Source organism: Phyllostomus discolor, chromosome 4, assembly GCF_004126475.2.
Source record: "Phyllostomus discolor isolate MPI-MPIP mPhyDis1 chromosome 4, mPhyDis1.pri.v3, whole genome shotgun sequence".
NCBI classification, from domain to species: domain Eukaryota; kingdom Metazoa; phylum Chordata; class Mammalia; order Chiroptera; family Phyllostomidae; genus Phyllostomus; species Phyllostomus discolor.
In genome coordinates, this window is record NC_040906.2 from 135,882,373 (window position 1) to 135,901,257 (window position 18,885).

General features: G+C 36.8%; 1 protein-coding gene across 1 annotated transcript in view; it reads left to right on the forward strand.

Moving 5' to 3' along the window:
• The window catches only part of COL19A1 (collagen type XIX alpha 1 chain), a 331,257-nt gene that overhangs the window by 78,959 nt on the left and 233,413 nt on the right, over positions 1-18,885 (forward strand).

Below are 18,885 nucleotides of genomic sequence, written 5' to 3' on the forward strand. Positions count from 1 at the left end.
TGAGTGTGGTTGGTAGAGTAATAATATCTGTGTAATAATTTATAGTTTTAAGTTGAGCATTTCACCTAAAATGTCATATGGTGTGCTTGAGTGTGATATTGTTATGGTACAGAATCACATGCTTATTATTTTGTAATAAAAAAGGGACATTGTTTATGTAGAACGAGTCTGACAGTTCAGGGCTCAGCACACCATGGGCCTACAACAGGGCTGCCACAGACTGCTCTATGACTTTGTAAATAAAGTTTTACTAGAACCCAGCCACCCTCATTTGTTTGCATATTGTCTTAAGTCTGCTTTTGTGCTGCACACAAGCATTAGGTAATTGTGGCAGAGATCATATGGCCTGCAAAGTCTAAAATATTTACTGCCTGGCCTATTGCAGAAGAAAACTTGTTGACCCCTGCTCTACAGCATTGACTATTATTCTCAGAGCACCAGGGCTTCTTAATTTCACTATTTCATGTATGGTGTAGTCTCTTTTAATACATATTTTACTGCAGACATAAATTAAATAAACATTCAAATTAATATAGTACCACATGAGATATTACAAATAAAAATACAAAAATATATTTTAATCCATACTATAAATATAGTCTTTATCTCATAAAATGGTTGATTTTCACATTGTCTTCTCTAAAACTATGAAGATAATTCTGAGTATTTAATTTACTCATAAGAGGTCAGTGTTGCATTCAACATTTTAGTTCAGTTTTTGTAGAAACTTTAAAAATTGTTAATTTGTAAATTAAATTTCATTTACCTTATCTTAGTTATGTGTGTTTGTGTGTGTGTGTAAACTTAAATTGCTGAACTATTAAAGTTTCACAAGTCGATGCTAACATGATTCTTTCCTTCACTAAAATAAGGTTAGTATAAGTTTCCATAGCTGTTCTAGCTGCACTAATTATGAAGTTAGCCCATTGTGTCTCATTATCTATAAGGCCTTGACCCTTGTGGGTATTAATGTAAAGCTGTCACAGGAGTAACTGAAGCTGAATTGGTAGGAGGTTCAGAAGTTATCCTTCAAATGTTTTGAGTCCTTCTTAAATGTATCTCTGATATCTGACTGCTTCACTGATGTTCCTTTTTCTTTTAGAAATTACTCAATCCAATATGCAAATATTTTACTCTTGCGGTGGTATAAATGTTAGACTCAGTAAAATCCCACAAACTTTGTTGAACAATGATACCTTGATGCAAGTTAATATTTATTTGGGCTTCTACCCTCTTGCTTAAGCTTGCTAGGAACATTAATTGAAGATTCTTCATTGTAAGTTAAAGTTTCTTCAAATGCATGTTTAAAACAGTCTAATTCCTTCAACATAACTTTTCCCCTGAAGAGATTGCCCCAATTCAAATTTGTTTTATACAATATACAATTATTCCACCAATCTCTTCCTAAAATATATTGTAGCAATATATGTAATCTTATTGTTTAGATTTTAGCTTATTGGGCTTTTCCAAATTACTTTGAATATGGGAATTGTTTTTAAAGCCAAATACAGAATCACTGGAGTACCTGATCTGTAAAATATATTACTGGACTTCTGTACTTCTTTTTGTAAAGTAAGACTTATACAAGTTTATACACTGAATTATGGGAAAGCAGGATATAATTCCCCTGAAATACTTTGAAACAAAATTTACTAAGATTGGTATAAAATACCATTAATTTCAATGCTCCAAGGTGACCTCTCTTGGTTCCTATTTGGGAAAACCAGGTATAAACTGCTAGTGATTGGCTGCGAAGAGGCTTTCAACTCCTAAAAGGTGCTGTCATCAGACTGCATTCAGTATGAGAACTAGATGAAGTAATCAACAGGCTCAACTCCATGAAAAGTTGATCAAATCAGTCTCAATCAAAGGCCATCTTTGAGAGTAAGAAAGTAACATACCTAACATTCCTATAAAGCTAAGGAATTCTCTATAAAAAAAGTTTCTTAGAAAAGAAAGGGCATTTGGGGAAGGGTGAAGGAACTGGAAGTAAGACTTGCTGTTGCAGAGATAAACACTACTCAAAATTTGAGATTTTGCTTCTCTTTCTAGAAGCCCAAGTTTGTAGAAAGAGTTTTGTGTAATGATTCATCCTATACTCTACTTAAAGCTTCATTGAATGTAAAGAAATATACCTGCTACTCATAAACTAGTTGGACCTAGTAATAATGGAAATAGAAGTTTCAGCCCTTGGGACCCATTTCATCAAAATGACCATGGAGTGAGTCTCACAAAATCAGTGAGCTTCAGTATCTATGTGAAGATTGTCTCCAAGGAACTTACAAGTTGATGTGAAAAGAAAAGCTGTATCTATGGCATTCTAAAAATCAACACAAATTATCCTGGTGAACACTCTCTCATGTTTCCTCAAGCAGTTTTCTTTCTTTTTTTCAAGCAGTTTTTATTTGGGTCTAATTTACTTGAGTTGTTCTTCAGCCTCACAGACCATTAGAGAATTCATGCAGCTTCCTGCGGTGATAAATATGGCTTCAGACTACACTGGGCTCTGGGATCCTTCCCAAATTCTGCAGAATTACTGAGTCTTTGACTATACCCTCTCCTAAGGTATAGGCACTGGTGGTGCCAGGTCTGCTTCTCACTTGTCGCTTCATTTAGCTCTTAAAGGGACATAACACTCACAAGTGAAGAAATATTACCTCGAGTGTTTTTTTACTTCTGTAATTCCCAGGTTACTGTTTATTTAAAATAGCTCTAATAAACATATACAAAATAAAAATAATAAAAAAAGCTACTATCTGAGGGCATGGTTAATAAGTTATAAATATATTAAATTTTTAAGTTTTAAAAGTTTTAAAACTTAAAGTTTTAAAATTTCAAAAATTTTAAATTAAAGTTGTAAAGATGAGCACTTATGTTTGGGGTAAAATACTTCCATTGTTTTAGGATGAAAATGACTTGGTTGATTTTTCTAAATAAGTTTCCTTTTTAAAAAATATTTTATTTATTTATTTTTAGAGAGAGTGGGAGGGAGGGAAAAAGAGAAGGAGAGAAACGTTTATGTGCGAGAGAAACATCAGTTGGTTGTCTCTCACACCTGCCACAACCGGGACTGGGACCACAGCCCAGGCATGTGTCCTGACCAGGAATCAAACCAGCGGCCTTTTGATTTGCAAGATGATGCTCATCCAACAGAGCCATGCTGGTCAGGGCTGATTTTTCCAAGTTTCCAAAGAAAATTCATTAGTTCTTAAGGTTTTATGTTCAAAACTGTATCTCCCACAGTTGGCTTAACGCATTTCACACGCCTCTCCCGGTATACTGATACAGCATCCCTGAGCTTAACACTGATTCTGCTTTTCAGCATTTGTAATTCTTGGGGTTCTTTTCCTTAGAATTAACAGTGCTTAAGAGTTTTGTTAAAACATAAAATGAAAAAAAGATGAATTGTCTGCCTTGGCAAGAACTTACGCAAAATGCCATCGAACATATACATCAGGTATAATATTCTTGAAGTCCTTTATTTTTTAAGGCTTAATATTTAAAGTAGAAAACTGATTTATAATAATGGAGTGAAGCATATTCTAGCAGTGATCTCTATATAAATTCCATTAGTCTAAAATAAACCTACACTTTGAAGTTTGGCTAGGTGATAGCAGTAATTTTTTTTAAGTCAAGACCCTAACAAAGTATTAGTTTAGTGAAGCAGCATTTTTCTTCTAAAGCCTGGGAAGAAAATAGTTCACTAACCAACAGTACATTAGGAAATCAATTTATGGAATATGGATTCACAGCATTTATGAAGAACTATAGCATTTAATTATGTTATTCCATAATTATAATATTCATCACCTCATACAGATTTGCACTTAGGCTTTCTAATCTGGTATATATATATACAGTCTTACTGCCAAAACACCTCTGAAAAATACGTATCCCTTTACATTTATTCACAGCTAGGATTTGGTAAATTTTCTGTTTTGGGTTCATATAAGAAAGCCCATTTTATATAGCGAGTGTTATTAGTTATTAATCACTGGTGCTTTCTGGTAAGCTTGGTTGGACAGAGGCCACTGTCAGTCAAATTTAGTAAATTGAATGGTCCTCTTTCCAAGACAAGTGACTGCAGTGTATAAGATCACACACATGCACGCACACAGGCATATATGCACATGCATGCACACATATGGACACACACTCATAGCTCACACCCTCATGGTAAGCAGTGGGAAAATGAGATGAAGATTTGGGCCCTGGGAGCAAATCCTACCCACTGTGTTACCTCCACACGTGACACTCAGAATCTGCTTGCATTCATCACCTGACCATTTCAAACAAAAAATTACTCTGTTCTCTATTTCACTTATACATATTATATATCAGATATGTTTTTCAAGAAGGGGGACTTTTTTAAAAAAACGAGTAATTTTTCTCCAGTAATCTTTATCCTAATAATATATTAAAAAATTGAACATAGAACCAAATTTATGCTAAAAACAATTTTCTGTCTACAGAATTACCTAGAGTTTGTCCTAAAATGTTTATTTTAAGGAGAAAATAAATTTCACTAAATTAATTTTGCTCCTCATGAAGGAGGTATGCAGTAGTGATAACCATACCATTGTACCATTCAAATATCGAATAACCGGAGTTTGACTGCCCGGGTTTGCCTCCCACCTCAAAGCCTTTACCCTGTGTAATTTAGGGCATGTCTCTTGGTTTCTTCTAACTTTTATAAATGTGAATTATATTGTACCTACTTCTAACTTCATCTTAAAGATCAAATGAGATTATTCTTGAAAGAGCCAGCTTAGTGCCTGGTATATAAATATTTGGAGAAAAATAGATAATTTTTAAAAAACAATTTGATGATCTAGAACTTTAGCTTACTATGAAACTAAATTAAAACTCATTTAAGGGAATTTATTCAAAATATATTTAGTGGAAAATGTTACATAAAAGTGACATATTTAGATGATTTTGACCTCTCATACCTACTAGGTGTTAGCAAACCAATAAATTTTTACTTAACTGAAGTATGTGTAAGAGTATAAACTTTTACAAAAAAATAACAGTTGCCATTTATTTACACAATAATTATTATGTGCTAAACACTGTCAAGAGACTCCTTTGCATTATTTCATTCATTCCTCACAGTATTGTTATTAGGTAAGATTTATTATCACCCTTTCACAGATTAAGAAACCCAGATCTGGAGAAAAGAAAAACTTCCCCCAAATCTACTATCTAACCAATACTGAAGTCAGGATTTGAATTTCTATCCATGTGAATCCATAGTTTTAACATATTTACCGTATTACTTGAGGGTAGCTCCTCAAGTATCCAAAATTCCTTTGCACCAGCAGTTCTGAATTAGGTCTTAAATGGGTTCGCCTGCAGAGGGAGCTGTACAAAGGATTCTTACACTCAGCTCCAGGAAGGCTGTGTCCCTTCTCTTAAAATCTATAGACCTCTTGACCACTCTGTAAAGTACATGATGTGTTAACCACTTTGCTGTATATCTGAAACTAATACAGAATAATATTCAATGTAAACTTTAATTGCAAAAATTGTTTAAAGATTTTAAAAAGAGAGAAGAAAAGTTTTGGACCCCTTTAAAGTCTATCTAACCTAAGGGATTCTGACTCTCTCACCCTCAAAAAAAATTGTGTCTACCTAATAAAAATTATCACCGTGTGTTTTTCACACAATAAAAAGATTTTGTCTAGATTTACCTTTCAAAATAAATATTATATAAACAACATGGTTTAATTTTGTTTGGTTTCCAAATTCAAAATTATATTTGAAATATGCTTTAAACTTCCCACAGCTACCTGACTCTCTGGAGATCCTTATTTGCCCTGCACACCTACCCAAGCAGGTCAGTCGGAGCCCACTCTTAACCTTTCCTCAACACTTAGCCTAGAAAAACCTCTATGTTCTGCACCAAATACACCATTTGTAAATTGTGTATTCATTTGATAAAATATATATGAATTGATTTGATCAAAAACAAAAGTATTTAACTTAGTACCATGGCTTTCTTTTAAAAATCAAACTTCCAGAGATAAAAAGCCATATGCATTAAGTGCACTTAAGAAGTATATTGATAACACGATGAGAGAGTTGTCAAGTGCTTGTCTTAAAAATAGGCTAACTGTCCTCATTAGGAGGTGCTTTGTATTATGGGTCTTTTCACTGTACACGGCAAAGCCCTCTGTCTCTGCAGGAGGATGAGACTGAACTGGGCAGACCCATTGTTCCCTGTCTTTGTGTATCTTTTCTGTTGGAAGTGAAATGGCTGTGATCTTTGAATCTTGATTTCCCTTAAGAAGATATTTTATGAGAAGACTGCAGCTTCCGGAAATGAAGGCAGACACATTGCAGTTTATGAAAGTGCAACAAGGCCCATAGCTGCTGTGAATTATAATAAATTCCATGACAGCATTAATGCCTTAGAGATCAGAAATTTATAGGTGTTTATTGAAAAAACTGGAGAATTTTTTAAAGTCATTTGGCTTTCTTTCTCTTATTACCTCATTTCACCCAATTTTCCATTGAAATTCAGAAATAAAATTAATTTCAGAATCCTTTCCAAGTTAAAATACCTATTTGTATATGACAATTTATTCTAGGAATCAACACTAAATGATCAGGGCCCTGGTCAGATAGTTCAGTTGGTTGGATGGTTGTCTGGATACTCCAAGGGTTCTAGGACCGACCCCTGGTCAGGACACAAACAAGAGTCAGCCAATGAATGTGTAAATAAGTGAAATAATAAATTGAGGTTTTTCTTTCTCTCCCTTCCTCTCTCTAAAAGTCAATAAATTGAATAAAAAACTAAAGGAGGAGGGGAAAATAGACAACCTTACTTTATTCTAACAATGAGATTTTTTTTTCATATGAAAGTGTCAGGGTTAAAAAGCAAGTATGAGCTCTATGTTAGAGAAAATGCCTGCTAAACAGAGAATTATCTGTATAGTTCCGTATTTCATAAAATTCTGATATGAATGAAGGTATGGGCAACTTGACAAAGGATTGAATTTATTATACCAATGTTCATAGAAAAAAAATAGCCACAAGAAAACAGTTTTGTCAGCAGTCATGTTGGCTTCACTTACTAAAGTTACAAGAATGATAACCTGAATTATGAGTGAAAAATTACTGCCTTTATAAGGAGTAAGTCTCATTTAATTGTCTTATCTGTAGGTAGTATATTGATACAATATAGCACCAAAATAAGCAGAAACATGAGAGGGACAGGGGTAATAGAAGGACAGGAAAAAGAAAAAGAAATTTGCTCACTCTGCAGTTAATTTTTTTTCTTAATGGTTTCTTATTCCCTTCTAATGCCTTCCACTCACACCCCAAGTAGAGCAGTTGGCAGGGAACACAACAGATGGATGATAGGCTCAACACATGCCAAGGCTCTGGCACCCAGGCGCTTGACTTTTATTTGCTAAGCAGTTAGCCAGATTTCAAGAACCGAGCCTGCTAATGTTCCTATTTGGTGTAATGCACTATGAGAATCTAGCACATAAATATTAAAATATTTCCATAAAAAAGATCACACACTCTCTGTTTCTCTGGATAGTTTAGTAGCTAATTACTTTATTCTTGGTGTACATTGCTGAGACACAATGAATCTGAAGATAACTGGTATTTTATAAAGACTTCTGCAGTGTCAAGTAAGGGACCACCAGACAAGTGTAAGGTGCTGAATGAAACTGTTAGGGAGAAGGTTTGGGACGATGATCACAGAAAATTCACTGTGTTTTCACAGATTTCTAGATTCAAAGGTCAAGAAAAATTGTACCTTTTTCATGAAGTCTTCCTGGCCACCAGGCAGGTTTAACAGCCCCTTGGCTCTGCTTGCATTTACATTATCAGTACAGTTTGTGTCTTTGTCCCCAGGATAAGTTCCCAAAGAACAAGGACTTGCTACCTCTCTCACCCCTGGAACTCCAGCTCCTGGACCAGTGTATAGCACCTGATTGGTTCTGGACAAATGTTTGTTGAGTTGTTCAGAATTGAAGTAGACTTAGCCCCAGGCCAGTAGAGGAAAGAAACAGAGGGTGATTGTTAGGAAACGGTGCTGAGGAGTGTATTGGGAGAGGCCCAAATGGCAGCGATGCTTCAATGTAAGTCTTCTGTACTTTCTGCAAAAGCATACTTCAGGGAGATAGGAGGACAGGAGACTCTTACCTACCCAACAAAACATATACATTGCTTCCTAGAATGAAATAATAGAAGTGTGTGGAGCTACAGAATATACTTACCATTTTCTCTGGGAGGAACTATGCTCTCTCTTCTCTCTCAAGCTAAATGTTGAGGTTATCTTGCTCTTCCTTTTTTTTTTCCAAACTAGGTTTGAACATCTCCTGACTTTCTTACAACAGTGCTAAGGAATGCTCTTTCTCTCTGTCTTCACAATCATTTACATCAGGGCTAAAGCAATGACTTTAGTGCATGTAAGCTCCAGTAGAAGTAATTGATACGAAGTAGAGAAGTAGGACTATAAATTACTCATCACGAGGACTACTTTGGACAGGAAATAGTTTGCAGTTACTGGTATCTCACTTTCCTCAATTAGGAGCTTACCAATGACACTGTCCTCTTTATATCTTAAATCATCTTGCAGTTGTTAGAATACTTGATTCAGATGTCAATTTCTATACTTTAGATATTTCAGTAGATGACTCACGTTAAATGTCTTCTATTTCCCTAGTACTTTTGTGAAGTTTCAAGTTTACCTAAAAACTGTCTTACAGCTAGTCAGTTTCACAACAAAGTGAAAAGACTGAACACTTGTTCTTGACAGAGCCACTTTTAAGAAAATCATCACAATTACATATAAGCTGAGGTATTGTAATGAATTCTGCAACATTGGCCAAGGCTCAGTTCCCTAACTTTGCTATGTATGAAAATTGTTTACCCCTCTAAACTATTTCACAGTTATTTGTTTTTTGTTTGTTATTGAAATAACTTAGTGTAATTTGCATTCAGTTGATTTGGTAAAGAATTGTAAAATATTTGACTTTGAAAGGAAAATTTAATGGTTGTACTTGACAATAAGGTTAATATTACATTAGCAAGTTAGCACTAAAAAAGCAAGTTGTGCCCTGGATGTGTGACTCAGTTGGTTGGAGTGTGGTCCCATAAACAGAAAGGTTATGGGTTTGATTCCTGGTCAAGGCATATACCTAGGTTGTGGGTTTGATCCTCCATCAAAGCACATGCTTTGATTTCAGGTTTGGTCCCCAGCTGGGGCACGTGTAAGAGGCAACCAATTGATGTTTCTCTTTCACATCTGTGTTTCTGTCTCTCTCTCTCCTTCCATTCCCCTCTCTAAAACCAATAAGCATGCCTTCAGGTGAGGATTTAAAAAAAGCAAGCTGTATTAATAGAGGCAGTATAGTATCCAGAACAAGGTGTATATGGTATATGTGTGTGTATATGTGTATGTGTGTAACAGTCCTGCTCTCTAGTCTGTCTGTGTGAGACCATTTCTAGAGTGATGTGCTGAACTCACAGTCCACACTTTAAAAGACTTATTGGCTAACCAATGTGTGCCCAGAGAACAGTGACCATAATATGAAATGACTCCGAACTATCATTTGAAAAATGACTGGTTTCCTGAACTTAAGGCTTGACAGGGACACAAAGGGATGTCATGTATAAGACCCATAAGATGTTTCTTCCTATGTGAAATAAGATCAATGGACAGAAATTTGGGGAAGGTTAATTGGGGATCAGAAAACACGTTTCAGTATTCTCACCTAGAATTTGTTTTGTTTTGTTTTGCTTTGTTTTCCACCATGCAAATTAAACAGCAAAAGTGCCTGACTTTAATAAACTTTTAGTACAGTCAGTATCCCAACAGATTCTTTGGTGGAGGTGGTGATATAAATGTAGGTATTTAGACTTATTCCTATAATTAAGAATACCCATCCTGCTTATGCCTAGCTGTGTGTGCACTCACATATACTTGTGTACACACAATGATATACTGTAAGGTCAGAAGATTTTGTGACAGATGTTGATTCAACAGCTACTTACTGACTCCCCATATTTACATGACTATGATTGAGACATGGATTGACCATACATTCCTTTGGTGGGCTGGCTTCTCCTTCTTTGAAATGACCCATAAGAACCTGTAATAATAGGGTCTCATTCATTTTATGATTAAGAATATTTTAAGTTTGTCTTATCCTGAGCATTAAATGTGATAACATACCCCCATGTGTTAGTGGCATTAAGGACCCAAGAAATACAAAGAATTCAAAAAGTTTGAAGTTTAAAACCATATGCAGTATATATTTTTTTAACTCAAAAATATATTTCTTGGAAAGAAGTACCAGAAAATAGAAGAAGACATACTCCTTCTTAAAATAAAAGGACCCAGATTAGATATCCAAAAAAAAAAAAGAATATGTTTTATTTCTTAAAATATTGGAGTGCCAACAATTTAAGAACCATATAAAAATCCAATTTCCAAAAATTACATCCTGAATAAAGCAGGGCTATAGTCAGAAACATAGAGGTCAAGTTGATGGTACACAAAATCAAAATCATTTTTATTTTTAGCGACCTTTTTTAATTGGTTTTCATGCTAGAATTATGGCATTCTAATCTGAGTGTTTCTTTCAGTGACTTCACTCAACAGTCAAGTAAATTTTCTCTTAATAAATATGAATTAGTGGGGAAATACTGAGAAGTTTCTAAGTGTACACTAAATCTACACAGAAGATTATGTTCCTGAAAAACATGCTTTAAGTGAAATAATAGGTCAAATTATATTTTAAATATGAAAATAGGATCTCAGACTTTTTAATCTAAGGCTGAATGCCTATTTAAAGAAAAACACAAGACAACATAGTATATAACTTTCTATTTTCTTGGCTTAGCTCTAGTTATTAGCAAATTTTTGTTTACTTGCTTAATGTACCTTTCTTTGCTTGGCCTCATTGGTACTAGATTTGCAAACAATAGCCCTGGGAAGTATGATTCCTTATCAAGTACCCTTTGGACATCACGTATTTCCTGCATAATAAGAAAAGACATTGACTCCAATGTCAAATGAATCAGGAAAATTAATAATTTATCTTTTATGCCTAGCTGTTTACTTCAGGGAAATGTGCAATGATAACAAGGAGGTAAAAATTAAATACTTCAATCAGTTTTTCAGAGAGCCACCAGCAGGCCGTAAATTACACCTAAGTTTTTTCCAAAATTGTCTCAAAGAGGCTACTTTGTCCTTTTTTTGTTATTGTTGGTATTAATTCCAGGTGCATAGCACTCAAAGAGGTTACTTTGCATTCTAGAAGGGGTCTGCGATTGCTCTGTGAAGGCAAAGACATGCTGTATATGAGAGTAATAACATGGCAATAATTCTATTAGCAGCAGTGTTAGATTTTGCCCCTGCTTTGTGATACCCATGTTGATTCATTTGCCCATCTGTAGTGCAAATTTGTAACAGGAACGTTACACAGACCCTTTGATGAAAATCCCATAATAGAAAGCCTCGCCCTGGCTGGCGTAGCTCAGTGGATTGAGCTCAGGCTGTGAACCAAAGCATCGCAGGTTTGATTCCCAGTCAGGGCACATGCCTGGGTTGCAGGCCACAGCCCCCAGCAACCACACATGGATCTTTCTCTCTTTCTCTCTTTCTCCCTCCCTTCCCTCTCTAAAAATAAAAAAAATAAAATCTTTAAAAAAAAGAAAGAAAGAAAGCCTCAGTAACAAGTTTTGAAAGTTATGGTTGCTATGGGAAACATTGACCATAATTTTCTTTCAATAATGGGCTAAAAAACATTGATTGGAAGCCAAAGGAAAAACTTATTTCTTTCTTGTGCTGAGACTGGGAGGAAGAAGGGAAAACAAGTGTACAGAAAAGCAACTAATGTCTGCCAATCCAGTAAATTTTGACAGGCATTTATTTTGTAGATAGAATTCAGTTTGACCCCAACTGCATGAGGCATCAGTTAGGAAACTGCACTTCAGAATGAATTTAAAGAGGGGCTTATTCTCTTGACATAAATTAGGTTTTAGATAAAGTCCCGACAGAAACATCATCACCCATTTTCTGTTAAACAAAATTTTGTTCTTAAAGTCTGTTTTCTTCTCTATTTTTTATACTACTTAATAAATCTCTCTCTTTTTGAGATAGAAACACAAAAATGTGCTAACCTGTGCCTCAGGGACTAGAAAAATGATCAAAGATTTTAAATAATTATAAATTTCTAGTAGGACATCTCTGATAACTTCAAGAAAATCAGTAAGGAGAAAATAATACTAAAGTTTCTGAATAACAAAGTTGTAAACTTTAAACTTCAAATGTTTCAATAATATCTCAAAATCTTCCACATGTTGGTGTGACATGTGAAGCCAACCCACTTCCCATGAGAGAAAAGGGCCCAAAGTGTCAATTGGCTTATCTTGGAGTTTAGAGTTAGGTTTACAAAGCAAATTTCCAATTGAGAAAGAGCAGAAGCCAAATAACACTGGCCATAGGAAAACATATTTAATTGAAATTAAAAAAAAGTGTCCATTAAAGCGAGAACCATTCTTAATAGCACAACTTTAGGGGATTTTGATAACCAGTTAACAGTTTGGGTGTAACCTAACCTGACATATGACTAATATGTTATTTTTAAGAACTGCACATTTTATAAAGATCTCTGAATTCCAATTGTAAATCAAGAGGACACAGATTTGTAATAAGACTAATGTATATTTTTAAGTCCTGACTCTGCCCATTCTAGCTTGTGATTCTGGGTACATTCTTAATGCTGCTGAACCTTAGTTTTCTCATCTATAAAATAAAAATAATAGACCTTACAGATTTTTTTAAACCACAGGAAGGAATGTGTTTAAAGTATTTACCACAGTGCCTAGCACCTAATCGATGCTAAAAAACATTCCTTGTTGTTTAAAATACGTACACTGTCTCAGTGCAGCAGATGGGTAGGAAAGCCACAGATTTCTTTGCCATCCACCAATTCTTTTCTTAGTATCTCCCAGAAACCATGGGAAATCCCTTCTCATGAAATACACAAAGAATCACCTTGTCACAGCATACAGAGGGAGACTTGATAAGATAACTAAAAGTGTTATATATCTGTCCCAGGCCAATTGCAGGGCTAAAATCTTACCCTCATCATTTACTTCCCCACCACCCTCAATAATTTTACTTTGGGATCCTTAATAGATTTCTCTTTTAGTTTGCTCACCACACTTCAATGTCTTCTCAACCCCAGAACACCTCAGAATGTTCCTGGGTCATAGCAGTCATTTTCAAATGTGGTTGATGAACCAGCGGCATCACTTGTTAAAAAATGTAAATTCTTTCCTGGCTGGTGCAGCTCAGTGGGTTGAGCACAGGACTGTGAACCAAAGAGTTGCTGGGTCAGTTCCACATCAGGACACATGCCCCAGGGGTTGCAGTCCCCTGTGGTGGCACTCAACAGGCAACCACACATTGATGTTTCTCTCCCTCTCTTCTCCCTCTCTAAAATAAATGAATAAAATCTTTAAAAAAAAGTAAATTCTCCAAAAATGCAAATTCTCAGGCCTCGACCTAGACACACGAAAATTAGAAAGTCTGGGGGTGAGGCTCAGCAATCGTTCATATCTTAATTAATTAATTTATTTTTTAATCTTTATTGTATTTTTATTTTGTTCAAGTCCAGTTGTCTTTATTTTCCCCCCCACCACTCCCATTACCATTTTGTCTCCTGATACCCTCCTTCCCAGGAATCACCACATTAATGTCCATGTCCATGAGTCCTTTTCATTTTTGCTTCATCCTTCCACCACCCCTAACCTCCTCCCCCACTAGCTGTCATCCTGCTCTCTATCTGAGTCTGTCCCATTTTTCCTTGTTAGCTCAGTTTTGTTTCTTAGATTCCACATGATGTGAAATCATATGGTATTTGTCTTTCTCTTACTGGCTTATTTCAATTAGCATAATATTCTCCAGGCCCATACATACTGTAGCAAAGGGTAAAATTTTATTCTTTTTATGGCTGAATAGTATTCCATTGTGTAAAATGTCCCATAGTTTTTTTATCCACTAATCTGTGACAGACACTTAGGCTACTTCCATATCTTGGCTATTGTAAATAATGCTGCAATGAACATAGGGGTGCTTATGTTCTTTCAAATTAGTGTTTTGGCTTCCTTTGGATTACTCCCAAAGTGGGACTGAATAACCAACTGAACACGAGCTGGAGAAAAGCCATTATAACCAAGGGCACACAGAAGAAACCACTTTACCACAAGACTGGTAGGGAGTGCGGAAGAGGTGTGAGAGGGCTGGCTAGGCTCCCATGGGTAGCAGCTGAAGCTCTCAAGGGATATTTCAGCAGTTGGGGGGTTCCCCTGAGAAGTGTGGGGTTTAAACCCCAAGCTGGGATCCACAGCCTTTAGCACCAGATCAGGAAAGAAATCCATATAATACCCAGCTGTGAAAAGCAGTAGGGGTTCTGTCTGCTAGAGACTAGAGAGCCTCTTAAAGGGTCAACGCACAAAATTTCCTTTGCAGCCACTTTCCCTGAGCTCTGCAAGAGGGAGGGTGGGGTGGACTAGAGATACTTGAGGAGAGTCTGCAATTTGTGGCCCTGGGGAGAGACCTGAAGGAACATTCACCGGGATCCCTACGCTGAGTCATTCCCCATACTGCAGAAGACGTCTTTCAGGCTGAGCACTCCTCTCCATGTGGCATCAGCCTGAGGGGAAGCAATAGCCCTGCCAGCAGGAATTACTCTGCCCCACCCTGTAGAACTTAAGCAATTGGGCTGCTGATTACAACTTGATTAGTTTAACAACTGATCCATTTAGCAACTGATTACTTTAATGCCTAAGGCAGAAAATACAAAGAATCAGCCAAAATGGGAAGACAAAGAAACAGATCCCAAATGAAAGAACAGAGAATTCTTTAGAAGAACTAGATGACATGGAGGCAAGCAATTTATCGGATAGAGAGTTTAGAGTAATGATTATCAGGATACTTAACAGCATGAAAAAAGATATAGAAACCATAAAAAAGGACAAGTCAGAAACAAAGAATTCAATATCTGTAATAATGCACTGAAAGGAATAAACAGTAGGTTAGATGAAGCTGAGGATGGAATCAGTGATTTGGAAGACAAGGTAGAAAAAAAAAACCTAGGCAGAGCAGCAAAAAGGAAAAAGAATTTTTTTAAAAATGAGGAGAGCTTAAGGAATCTGTTTCAGCATGGCCTCCAGGTGATTTTGTTGAAGGATCAAGTTTGAGAACCATTAGTTGAGATATTAACATGGACATTTCCTAATAGAATCAATGGTGGCAGTTTCAGCAATATGACAGTGAAGCAAAGGCTCCAGCCTGCTGAGGCACACTGCCAGCTGCCTTGGCATACAAGGCCACTCATCAAGGAAGGAAGTCACCTGTGCCTCTTTACAGAGAAGCACCCCTCCCCTCCCCCCAGCCCCACTAGTGCCTCTTCTTGATGCACTAGTCTTAAGATGAGCACAACTGCAGAGATCTGAGAGTCAAACCCAGGTACTCTTGCTATTGCCCAAACGTAAGTTTGTGATCTGTTCCCCTACACACCATCTATTCATCTTGAGCCTGGCAAAGCACCTCCCACTTACATGGGGCTTATTCCCATTCAGCACTGAGTGGAAGAGACAAATTTAGGTGCTATCAGTAATCACTAGTCACCCACTCTCCCAGGTGAAGCTGTCTGGCACAGCCCCACAAGCATGGCTGATCAGATAGCTGCACTGCAACTTTCCCAAGTCTGCAGGAAAGAGGCCAGAGCTAAGAACCCTGACTATAATTAACAACCCAAAGGATGCATCCCCAGTACCCTCATCTCCCCATAGAAAATGATCCTTGTCAAGGCTGTGGATCTTCACCCAAAATCCAATGAACTCAATGTCATTAACCCCACAAACCTTCCTGCCTCAGTTCTAAACCCCTAAGAGCCTTCTCTCCTCTCACTTACTGCTGCCCATTCCAGCCATCACTACCTAATGTTTCACCTTATACTCCAATCAGAAGAAACTCATAGTCCATGTTTGAAATTAGCCTCCAGGCAACTCAGGAAATCACAAGTTTGACTGGCCTAAGACATGACAGAATGTTGGAAAGATTCTGTAATCAGAGTTTTTATCAGGAGATTTGAAAACTAAAAATATTGAATTGGCAACATTGCTGACAGTGAAGGTAGACACAATCTAGTCCTTGCCTCCTTCATTTCCCACCAAGACTCAGTCTTACCCCTCTTTCTCCTCAGGTTTTTCTTAGCTCCATAAGCCACAAGTAGCCTTCTAATTAATTAATTATGGGAATGCAAGGAGATTTCTCTCGCTCATAAAGAGCCTGATGAATATCTCATCTTTAGAATCCACTCAGCTTTCAATTCCGCCTCAAAGCCCCTCTAAGGTCTCTTCATTTGTACACCACTTACCATCTTTCACCTAATTCAGCACATATGTGTCCAGAAAGTATCTAGCCATTCTCTGTGAAAAATAGAAACATTTATTGAAGAAGATACAAAATACAAGAAACATTGTACGTAGGACAATGATGACACCTCAGTCCCCTTCAAAGAAGGCACCTTGGAACCTCACACAGTTTTCCCAACATCTCTTCTGCTGTTCAAAACACTGCAAAATCCTTTGTTGGAATGTCCAAAAGCTGCCCCAATGTATCTCAAAAATGGTCTGAAATCTCTTCCCCTCAAAGGTGATTTCAGTTTTGGGAAAAAGCCTGAAGTTGCAGGGCACCAAATCTGGGCTGTAGGGGAGCTGATTCACCTGGGTGCTTTGATGTCTTGCCAAAAAACTCTGCGTAAGACATGATGTATGAGCAGGTGCATTGTTGTGATGAAGCTGCCCATCACCAGTTGCCCATAACTGAGGCTGTTTTGTCATATTACATCTTTCAACCAACGAAGAACATTGAGGTAGTACTCCCTATTAATTGTTTGACCTGGAGGGGCATACTTGTGATGGACAACACCTTCCCAATCAAAAAACACAGTTAACATGGTCTTGATCTTGCTGCAACTTTGCCACAGATGCTTCAGGTGTGGAGAACCAGGTGACTTCCAATGGGATGACTGAGCCTTCATTTCCAGGTCATAGCCATAGCCAAGGGTGTCAAACTCATTTTTACCTGGGGCTGCCTCACAGTTGCCTTCAAAGAGCCAAATGTAACCTCAACTCCTTAACATTTATACAATCCCAAAATTATTTCAGCCCTTTGAAGGCAACCATGAGGCTAATGTGGCCTCCAGTGAAAATGAGTTTGATACCCCTACCATAGACCCATGATGCATCTCTAGTTATGACCTTCTTGAGGACATCTGGTTCATTGGTAGCAGTTTGAATCAAGTCATTAGCAACTGCAGCACGATGTTGCTTCTGCTCTGGTAGCAGAATCCTCGGAATGAATTTTGTCAACAACACATTTCATGCCAAGATCCTGCATCAAAATCTCAGACACAGTAGTTTTTGGAACCCTCAGATCAGCTTCTAGTCCTCTCACTGTCAGTCACCGATCTTTGTTGGTTGCAGCCCATACACGTTCAACATTCTCAGGTGTCCTGCTTGTTGCAAGCCTTCCAGAATGTGGATAGCTTTTAACAGATTCTCGACCACCTTTGAAGCTTTTATTTGTGCCACACTTATTTGTGCTGCACTCACTGCATCTTCCCTGAAAGCTTTCTGAATCATCTAAATAGTTTCTGTGGAGGAATGTTCACGGTTAATGCAAAATCTGATGCAGGTTCATTGCTCTACTCAGCCATTTTGAATGCGATGGTCACACAGCACACATTTTCACTCAATGGCATCTACCATCCCCACTGACTAGTACACTGAAGTCATCATTGTTCATGCATGCACAGTCCAGTCCACTCTCCTTGGCTACCAGGCTACATCAATGTCATGCAAACTGTTATTATATTAACAAGGGCTGGGCTTTTTCTGGACAGACCTCATACACCAGAAGTGGCAATTTAGGTGCCAGTACTCAGAGCATGTGGTACATAGGAGTGGGCTGTGAGCACAGAAAAAGAGGAGATACTGTCACTACTTTTTTTTTTTCCAAAAAGTATTTTTGGAAGTATATACTGTATCAGTGTCTGTTACTGGGTTACATGCCATATCTTATTATTATGTGTAGCTTGTAATATGATACAAGACATTATATTAGACCAACATACAAAAATAATTCTGCTCTTTATGAGCAAGCGGACATATTTCTGTGATGAGTAACAGATGCTTAATTTTCATAGAATGTTCCCTGGTGTCAAATACTCAATATATACTTTTACTGTTCTGTGATCAAATGAAATTGGAAGTTCTTAATACATTTGTGTGATGACTGGGATCTAGAAATTAACAAAAAAATTGATACAAATATATTTGCTACATAGATAAGTATATTATATTATATTGGTGTTTCAATAGTTAATTACATTAGCAACCAAGTTTTGCCTTTAGTGTTTAATATATACTGTGATGATAGTAGTTATACTATAGAACACTTGTATAATTTAATCTGATCTAAAAAAAGCCTCAGCCTTTAAAATAAATGTGTGTATGTTATGTAGCAGAACACCTCTGGTGAAAATGATTTAAATTTTCCAAAAATGAATTAATGAAAGAATAAAAATTTCTTTAGATTTAGACAGTATATAGTATTGCTCTATTTTACTTCATATATTCAAATAGGAATTCTAAGAAATGATATCAAACTTTATTCTGGGTAATGCTTAAAAGCTGTTGTCTTATAAATTAGAAATGTTTGCTAGAAATAAGACAGGTCAGTGGAATTGTTACTTTGTTTTGAGCTGTCTAAACCCAGAAACTCAAGACCCAAAGTCAATGTCTATAAACAGCTAAATCCCTAAGATCTATTGAGAATAT